This window comes from Sphaeramia orbicularis, chromosome 20 (genome assembly GCF_902148855.1).
Source record: "Sphaeramia orbicularis chromosome 20, fSphaOr1.1, whole genome shotgun sequence".
Taxonomy (NCBI): domain Eukaryota; kingdom Metazoa; phylum Chordata; class Actinopteri; order Kurtiformes; family Apogonidae; genus Sphaeramia; species Sphaeramia orbicularis.
Genome location: NC_043976.1, coordinates 22,301,778 through 22,312,636, shown reverse-complemented (window position 1 = coordinate 22,312,636; position 10,859 = coordinate 22,301,778). Strand labels below are relative to the sequence as shown.

The 10,859-nt window shown below is 40.3% G+C and overlaps 1 protein-coding gene across 2 annotated transcripts in view; it reads right to left on the bottom strand.

The window, feature by feature from the left end:
• pola1 (polymerase (DNA directed), alpha 1) overlaps positions 1-10,859 on the bottom strand; it is a 64,574-nt gene that overhangs the window by 35,626 nt on the left and 18,089 nt on the right. The window lies entirely within an intron of this gene.

The window sequence follows — 10,859 nt, the reverse complement described above, 5'->3', positions numbered from 1 at the left end:
TATGAGCAGTTATTGATTTCAAGAAACAACTAAAAGCATGTGGAGCCATGTATGGCATTATATTGCAGTAAACAATCATATCAGTCAAGAACAAACAATGATTTAAATATTAAGTTTCTATGTTATTTATTCTGTGTGTGGGGGTGTGTGCGAGTATTTGTGTGAACATGGGAGCGGAGCAGGTGACTTTCTTTTAAACGGGGGATAATTGGCTAAGAGGGCAATTACGAGAGCGTGCTGTGACAGGCGTCTTTTCAACCCACACACATCCAAGCTGGGCAACACACACACACACACACACACACACACATACACACACACACATACACCTTAATGACTTGTAATGGCCTTTATCACCTGCAGAGTGACTGACGGACAAACAAGAGAATTCTGTTAACGCATGTTGTCCACTCTGTGTGTGTGTGTGTGTGAGAGAGGGCCGATCGGAGCAGCCGAGGGATCCTAACAGGTGGGGGCCCAGAGGGGAGGAGGGTGGTGCGGGCTCTGGGTCGCTAATCTGGGGGGTCGGAGGGACGGAACGCGGTGTGACCTGTCACCAGCAATCTTCTCCTCAATCAACCACGGCCGCATATATACACTGCCACATCTCATACTGTGCTTCGTGTGGGGACAAGGACGTGGCTATTTCAGAGTGTGAGGAAGGGGCGGGGTCGGGCTGTGGCGGGATGGGGAGGGGAGATCCACTCCCTGAAACCAGAGTGGGACTTAAGCATGCTTTATGGGCTGCTACATACCACTGAATGGCGGGGGGAGTTGGAGTCACTCAAAGAACAGCCTCCTCCATTAGGGACTGCAGTCAAGGTCAAGGTCTCACAACTCACTCACACACACACACACACACACACACACACACACCTTGGCCTAAGCACCTACACACTAAATTGTACTGCTAAGCTTATATGCAGACTAAAAGACTAGCCAGTCTCTGGTTAGGTCATGACAAAAGCAGAAAGGGAGAGTCAACTCTCTTAAACCAAGTGACAACAAATAATTGTTTTTACAACATAACTTAAAGCTCAGAACCTTCTGCAAACGCTGGCTTCCTGCCAAACAGCTGCCTATTCATCTACGTTAAGCTGGCTACAGTAGAACCAGTATGTACAGTACATTACTACTAATACTAGTAATACACATAGAATGAACAAGCTGCAACTGAGAACCACTAGACTTCTTCTCATAATGATAGGAGTGTAATCATTAGTCATGTTCCCACATGATCTATGTATCTGAGATTCACAAATTTTATCAGTTTGAGACCAATAAGAGGAGGTAACTTGGCGTTTCCCCAGGGTCCAGACTTACAAAAATAATGTCATGAATCCCCAAAGGTCTCAGTAGTGGTTCTCAGTTGCAGCTTGTTCATCCTATGTGTATTACTAGTAATTTTCACCATTTGTCTACTCTCAAAACAGTGTCCCTTAAAGCTGCGTATGATGTTCGTCACCAATATTTCATCAAATCCGTAAAACCAGAGTGATAGCCTAAGTAGGGATGTCCCGATCCAAGCTAAAGATTGGTATCGGCTGCCAACCTGACATTTTTTAGAAGATTGGATTTAGTCATGAGATCAGGCTGATCCGGGCCCAGTTCTGGGGGCCTAACCCTGACCAAACGGTCACTATGGTTTTTTCAGAATTCCACGCAGCTGCAGCAGCAAGAAGCAATGAAGCCGTTTGTTGCACTGTGAAGTTGTTCACCATGACGGGAGTGATTCAGGTGCGTAATCATGGAAAGACTAATGGATTCGTGATACTTAGGCTATCACTCCAGTTTTACAAATTTAATGAAAAATTGGTGAAGAACGTCATTCGCAGCTTTAAAGTCTTTTTTTTGTCTTTCATGTCATATATGTTTCATCTGACACCTGTTCTGTCCATTTCACAAGGCTCTTATGGTGTCACTATTGCAGATGTTTATGAATAGTCTATCAGTTAAGAGGCGACTAATTTTTAATTGGAGTGAGTAATATTTTACAGAGATGTGGAGCTAATGTTAATGGTAGCTTTTCGACAAAAGCTGAGCATGTGTTAAGTATGGTATTAGTATGAGTAAATGATATTGTTGTGGTTCACTGGTTCCTTGGTTGGTCAGGTTTTTTTTTTTTAAATAATTATTATTTTGGTTTGGCTTGAGACAAAGTGATTAAAATTCCCATTCCTCCTTATTATTTATAAACTCAACACAAGAGATCGTTTCTTCAGTTTGATTTTGTAGGATGACTTCATCATGTTATTGCAATATATTTTCCTCTGCCAATTGGCGACTGAATAAAACAGCTCCATGATCTGACACAAGCACAATCTGTGCACATGCTCAGATGTGAGATCATGCAGAACGGTGTCATTCTCAGTCCTTCAGAAATATTAGAAACGCTATAAATTTGTATGTCAGTTGTACAAGGTCTGTCCAGAATAGATGGGCTCATGTGGAAAAACAGTGGTGTCAGAAACTGAAAGCTTAGTTTGAGAAACTGAGCTCTTGACCACTTGTTCTTTCTGCTCTCAACTGGCCAAAAAGTCCCAAAAAATTAAGACCGCTATGTGGTGGCGATACAGATTTGTGCTAAACATTTCAAAAGAAATGCACTTTAAAAATAGCTTCATAAGTGTATAGGTCTACAGAAGAGTGCAAAGAAGACCACTACATTGAGAAAAACAAGACTACATTTATGTTTCTTTAGGGTTAGGGTTACATGCAAAAGTCATCAAGCAACATGATGTGCGTTGTGTGGTCTACAATCACTGATAAGGTTCTAATCATTCTAGAGATACCAACTTATTCCACACAGTCTTATAAATTAAATTAAGACAGTATTACATGCTTTAAAACAGGGTTTGTACACATTTTCAAGGTCAAATTCAAGCACTTTTCAAGCACTTTTTAGGGTCATTTTCAAAATTTTCCAGCAGAGCACCTTATTGCTGGGGTAAAATACATATCTATAGAAACACATACACATGATTATTTTTTTCACTTTTTATCACAATAATGTACATTGTTTTATGCTATAAGTAGCTAAAATTATGTTTCATAACAGCAAAAAGTTCAGAAATTGAAGAACACAAAGTTTTACTTGACGTTCCTCAAACACAATCACACTGAGCCAAAGATTAAGATAAAAATGTGCCCGGAATCGACCTGAGAGCACCTGGTAACTTTATTTTTTGACATACTTTTATTTTTCAAAACATATCACCTCTCTGTAAGTAGCTTTGGCTTGCCATCTTAACCTGGTAGAGTTAATATTAGAAATAAATAAATCACATCACAGTTACAATTTCAAGCCCCCAAACTAAAATTCAAGCACTTTTCAGACCTTGAAAACACAACACTGAAATTAAAGCACTTTCAAGGATTTTAAGCACCCATACGAACCCTGTTTAATATCTTGCAGGAGCTATGCACGATAAAAAAAAAAAAAAAAAAATACTGGAATGAACAGAGAAGGAATGGAGGGAAAGAGGAGAGAAGTGATGAACACAGAGATGTGGGAAAGATGGAGTCAGAGCGACAGTAAAGTGTGGAGAGCAAGGTGAGAACGCGTTGATGTAATTGATGTGTGGACTCATTTAGACAGGTTTTCCATTTGCTGTCAGTTCGGGCAGGACAGACTGCTTTAAGGAATGAACGTGTGAAAGACAAGTCGTTTGACCATGACACTGGAATGTGTTCGACTGGTGGCGAGTGTGTGTGAGCCGCTCATCTTTAAACACATACCAACACACAAATACTATATGGACCAATCTAAACACATATCCCCGGGGGGTAAAAGCATGTGCGTACGTCTTCTCTCTGATGACTACACCAGTCACCACCGTGGATGCCACTCATACTGGGGCAAACAACTGAAAAAGCTCGTCAGTGGAGTTGTGGTGTTTAATGTTGCTCCAGTGTTGTGTGACAGAACGACTTAGCCTCATTAATCAGCAGATGAATCATTTGGATCAAGTGCATTGTTGAAAAACTGCAACATACTTATGTGGACAACAAAAGTACAGCTTTGAAGAGTTTTGTTTTCACTAAGAAATGTGGGTGTTAACGTCTTAAAAGACCTAGAACTATTTTTGTGGCAACCTCCCAAATGAATTCTTCAGCACATTAACATTTAAGTGAATTTATTATAATATTATCCTCTACATATTGCATTTTTCTGTGAAAATCTGGTATTTTCCTATATTTCATTTTATTGATCATGTACATATTCATAAAACCTCAGGGTAAATTCAAAGGTTATTATATAAAAGCAGAGAAAACTGAAGGAAAAATTACTTTCAGTAAAATATATAATTAATCATTAAACAAGTGACTACAACTACAGTTAAAAAAACAAAAGCTGAGAAACTCAATTTTACTTAAAATACGTCAATGTACTGATATGATTAGTGTTTCGGGGTCAAACATTTTAGATCAGCTGATGCATTAAGCTGCCAGCAGCAGTTTAGTCTTCTGGAGTTTATGTAAATCTGGCACAATTTCGCAAATGTTCAAAGTAAAACCAGAGTAGGAAATGAGTGTTATGAATATTTCCCCATTCCAGTTCAAAATATAATTTCTTTTTGATTTCATGAACCAAGTTTCCAGTTGTCATCAATGTCTCCTGCAAGCCAAGGGTAATCTTTCTTGAAAAATTTAAAAAAAAAAAAAATTTAAATGTTTTAATTACTATTTTCCACTTGTTTTAATGGTAAAACTTCATTCAGTTTTCTTATGCTCCTGCCTCTGTCATGTCTCTGCTCCTTTGTGTTAATACAGTGTAATTAGGCTGGACACTAATTGAGCAGCTCACTGGCAAGTTCTCCTACTGAATGAAAGACAAGGACAGCAAATTTGTGGGTAGAAAATCCAGATTTTTTGTTACACTTGTAATCCCAATCTACACCCAATCCTTTTTCACCGGGCTGTCGAAGGTGAGCGTTAAAAGGGCAAAAGAAAAGATGTGGCTTGAAATATGGATGTATGAATGGACGAATTCACCCAAATTTTAGTTAAGTTTGAAAGGAAAAAGTACTGATCAGATTTGACTTAAGTGGAAAATGGATAAACAATGTGAAAATGTTTAAGAATTACAAATAAGCCTGCATTTTTTTTTTTTTTTTTTTTGTGTTCCAGATACAGTGGTGACGTCTGTGAGTGGTGTGGAGAGCTGTTCCATCTCCACAGCATTTCAACTCTTTTGCGAACTGAGGGGCTTCGCTTTGGGGCACCTCACCTGAACCTGCCAAAGTTGTTTAAAGATGTGGTTGGGTTAAAAGGTTTTACCACAGCTCTAACAGTCAAGCCTGCCATGACGCGACTACAGCAGACAACAACCACAGCAGGATCTACGATAAGCAGCAGTCTGGTCATCCACAGTTGTATTTAACCGAACCAAAATCAACTACGCTGGAGGTTTGATATTCACAGACGGCATTAATACAAATTAAATTGAAAATTTGCTGCCATTAAGTCGGCTTTTCATAGCTTTTGTTTCACCTCGGTGTATTTAACAGTGTTTCAGGTCTGTGCATTTGCAGATAATATATACCCATTAAGTGTGCATTATTGCACCCTGTCATGCTAATTGATGAGTGCTTCAGCCTTGGTGTTATATCCGCCTTTGCCCAGCTGTTGTTCAATTACTTGTTGGCCTAATGTATCAGGGACTTCTGTGTCTTTTCTTAGGCCTCGCTCCCATATCTTTGTGTCAATTTATGCCCTGAGCTTCCCCATCACAATATCTTTTTATCTTTTGCCCAGCTGTCATCTTAAATAGAAATATAGGTCTTAAGTGACCTGCTTTACTGAATGACAAATGGGGAATAGATTGGAAAGAAGCAATAAAGATAATACAGACAGAATGATAAGTAGGCGCGAGTTAGTTGCTCATCTAAAGGGCATCCAAGTCTCCCCTCACAAATATACCATACACCCCTTCGCTGATCAGCAGATCAGAGGTGGTATGTTAAACCTCAGTGCAGCAGAGGGCCCTTGTAAAAAGAACCCGGGGCAACAGTGACGATTGTTTTGAAAAGCACTCAGCTGAAAAGCATTTTGGGATGACAGTCAGCCGACTGAAATAGCACCTGTGGAGGAACACACCACTGTCAGGGCTGGGGGGCGTCACACGCACACAACACGTACACAAGCCCCACACCCATTCGTGCACATACGCATACACAGAGCCGCTCTTTCACGAACAGACTAACACACAAAGATGCATTAAAGATTTATAGTCTGTCTTCTGTCAGTGTGATCTCTCATGTGTGCACACTGCTGTACACACCCACAGAATGAAAATCCTTCTTTCACTAAAATGATTTCACTAGCATGCAAGAATGCATTTGCGCATGCACGCACACACGCACGCACACACACAGACAGACACACACACAGACACACACACACACACACACACACACACACACACACACACACACCTGTCCTGGCAGATGCCATAGCTGTGTTCTCATGCCTGCTGCTGGGAGGGTCATTCTGTTGTAAAGCTGTGTCTGATTTAATACAACCGGCTGACATCACAAACGCCGGCGTTCATCGAAAATAACTCAACAATGACAGCAATCCTCCTGCTGTCTAGTCAATTAAAAATACAGCACTTTAATAGCTGGAAAGAGCACATCTTAATGTGTCTGTGCATTGGCTCTTGCACAGTCCAGATAGTCAGCCATACATTTGTAAAATGTTGATATGCAAATAAACATTGCTATATGCGCTGATAGTAATGTAGACCTCTAACATGGTATTTATGGTGAGTGGCAGCAGATGGTTTGGAGCTACTTTTTATGATTAAATTCTTAACAGTATATTAATTATCACTCCTTTAATCTAATGTACAGTCTGCACACTGCTACCAACCAGTCAGATTTTTTATTTCATTAGAAAACAGAAGCATCTCTTTTGACTAATTAAGAGGAATCAAAAAGTCCAGTGAAGCAAAACATATAAGATAATGGAATAAGTAGCAATCTTTTACATTCTTATGTTCACTATTGTAACATAAGCTATTCTGTTTCCAGACCAAAAATTTTAAACAAAATTAATAAAGTGTTTCCTACTTGCCTTGCATAGTTAAAACCATTTACTAATTATCCTCTCGTTTACAAGTCTATCACTGACCCTGATACAGACTCCAGATGTCAGATCAATCCATTATCAATTCTAATCCCTGCCATTAGCCCAGTCTCACATGGCCTCATTAGTAGGTGTTACTAAAGTCACAGTTTAGATTCTGAAACCTTGTCCTGTCCACTGTTAGCCTTCACAGACAAGCTAATGTAGCCAAAATAGCAGCGCTGCTCCCATGTGACTATTTGTTAAGTCCACTCCTATCAGGAGTAAAGCCAGCTCTTTAAGTAGACTAGAGGAGCATGGAAACATGCAGCCCTCATTTCCCCAGATGCGAGTATTCATGCATGCGCGTGCATACGCAACAAAAGGCAGGGGAGGAAGGCTTATGTATTCTTATGTCTAATTCGGGGAAATGTATAAATGGCTCCTGTAATTCAGCCATTGAGAGTATGAATTAAAGAAATGGGAGAACAATATTAATACAAATACCATCGCAGACTGACAGACACATGCGGATAGATGAGACATGATAGGGTGTAGTAGGTATTCTTGTGTCTAATTCTGGGAAATGATTTGTGATTCTTAAGACAAGAGGAATGATACAGGACTTGAATGAGGGACACCAGGGGCAACAATATTTACTTAGACTTCATTACAAGCACACGCACCCTTCACATACAAATGCACAGAGGTTTAGCCCAATCCAAACTTTGACCTCTCCACACCCTCGACGCTGCTATCCAAGCTCGCCTCTATCCTTCACTCCGCATGCCATCCAATAATGTCAACTACAAGCTCCCGTCAGGCTGTTTTTAAACACAAGGACAGAGACTCAATTACAGCAGAATGGCTTTCAGGAGTCACCCTCCTTCCTCAGACACACACACACCTGCTAATGGTTGTCAGATTTGCTGGCAAAAGGGTCAAAGGTCAAACCAATCTGCGTTCCACAACAATCAGCGACTTCCACTGGCTTCTGTTGTTAACATCAGTTGATTACGACCAACACACAAACACACGCCTGGAGTTTGAACTGAGAAAACGGAAAGCGTTGATGTGAATTTGTAAAATCTAGTAGCCAAAACTGGGTCATACATAGAAATAGAAGCAAAAACAAATAACATCTGAGCCATTCAGACTTAATTTATAGACATCACAGAGGGAATCTGACTCTTTATAGACACTAATCTATTTACTCTGACAAGCAACATTAACCCTCTGGCTCCAGTGAACATGTGACGTATGCCATATAATAAAGGCCACAGGGCTGTGTGTGTCGCAATCAAAGGGAGACTGATATTCTGTTTTGGGATTGCTATGTGTCTGCAGTTCTTGGATAGTGAAACTTCATGTTTGTCTTTAAGTTTGCGTAACATGGATAAGTTAACATCTACAGACTACAGTAGACTATGTAACGGATACAATTACTGAGCAACCGCCAGCTGGTACTAGCAACATGAATGCTGAGAGTATCTAGAGTCACTTCCTGCATGTATCCTATGGTAGTTTAATTTTTATGACCTATTTCTGTGAAAAATGGCGGTGCACACTGAAGACAAAAAATAATAATAAAAATGCCTTTACCACTGTTCTGGCATTACAAAATCTCCTACATCACCAACTAAGACTGTCTGAATAAAAGATGTGATGTACTTTTTAACCCTGAAAATTAAAAAAAAACAAAAAAAAACCCTCAAACACGCATTAATATGAAACATATTTCAACAATCTGATCTTGATTTTTTTTTTTCTTTCTTTTTTATCTTGCCTCTTCATACATACAACTGATTTCATTCATAACTTTGGAGTAATAATACTGTTGGTAGGGGGGACTTTACATTTTATATTTACCATTACTTTTCCCTCTATAAATTTCTATTTAATATCACTTCTTTTTCCCACTTCATGGCAGTTCCTTTTTTTCCTACGGAGTTTCTATATTTAAAGCTGAAAACCGGGCAAATAGACATAGAAATCTTGTGTCATACTATGAATTTGCATCAATAAATGATTCAAACATAGTCCATTTTCATGCTTACAAAGTAGATGTCATGCCTATCGAGGCCTGTTCCATTGATTGTGTAAATGTATTGTTGGAGCAGCTGCTTCATGGATGTTCCACATGTGTTACATGTTGAATGTAGCTGCAGAGTAGCACAATATAAAATTAACACCAGCGCCACATGCTGCCACTGTTCTCTGATGCAGCACTCACTTTGCAGAAAGCCTCGTTTTCTACTCTTCAGGTGAATGTCAGATGAGGACAGGCAATGGATAATGATGGACAATCAAAGTCATCCTGTTATGACTAATCCATTTATCAGCCTGTTATAACCACTTGTGCATCTGTGTTGCATATATCTGTTTTTCTGCACCCAACTGTTCTCTGGCGAACATACAAAAGAACCGAAAATAACGCCGAGGGGTTGAGGGGGACATCAATCTGTGGTGGACCCTCGGCTGTGTAATCCTAAACCTTCACCTTCCTCTTAATACCCTTCATCCCCCCCTTAATACCCACACATACCAGGACAGAGTACGGCCACAACAAATGGTCCCCCGACAAAGGGCAGAGTTCGGCCAGTAGCACTTGTGCGCACACACATGGACACATACATGCAGACAGAGACAAGAAATACTCAAGACACAGACGCAGAAAGCGAGCTAAGTGGGGGCTTTCCCCTTCTTAACTTGGCAAATCTGAGCAGAAGAGCCCTCGCCAAGGGTCTGTCATCCCCTTCTAAGCCCCATCATCTAAGCCCTCTTTGGGATGAGAAACCACTGCATCCCCCCGACCTGACCTGTCCTGCCCCAGGGAGGTGAGAGGGGGGTTAGGCCTCAATTTAAAACCAGAGTGAGAGAAAGATGAGAGCTATACCAATCAATAAATACACAGAACACATGCACATTCACCCGGACACCCATCCAAACAGATAAAGGGAACGCGGTGAGGGGTGGCGGGGGGGTGAGGGGCTGAGGATTTACACTGCAGATGGAGTAGTGGTCGGTGTATGTGATACAATTATAAAAATAAAAAGCCTCCTTAATCATGGTATGAAAGTAGAGTGCAAATGTGTTGATTAAAATGAGGGCGGGGTGTAAACGGCAATACCCTCAGATACACTAGAAACCATGCTATAAATCCCAGCTGGCCTTTCTGGCTCGCTGCAGTCGGAAACTACCAAGAACTACTTGGCTTACGGTCATTTGACTTCAGAGCTCTGTGCAAACACAATAAAACAGTGTCATATGTAACACCATGATAAAGGTCGGAGCCCTTCGATATGGGTAAAACTATACTATTTCACAAAGTCGTAAAAATTTATTTAAAAAAAAAAAAAAAAAAAAAAAAGAAAGAAAGAAAGAAAAGAGGAAAACACAAATGCAAAGAAATTTGGAGCCATATTCAACTATTTATCCAGGACATGCTTTGGTGATGTTGATGCGATGATCTCCTCAAACACACATTATAAATAGATGTGTGTCTAGGATCATGGATACAAAGTAAACAAAACACTAAGATTGTGCAAAGTGGGATCGCCTGCTACCTCAGCAAGCTGTGGTCAGTGCTATGCACTCAGCGTTGTGGCTTCAGATCTGACTGATGACCTTTTAATGCACCAATTTGTCATATAACCCCCCACTGTATGAAATGTACTAACGCAGTAAAGTCCTAATAAAACACTATCCAATTTGTTTACTGGCCCTTTAGCACACTGGGAAACTTAAGAAGGCTGAGAAAAGGTTTGAAGCGACATAGGCCATCAGTGAGT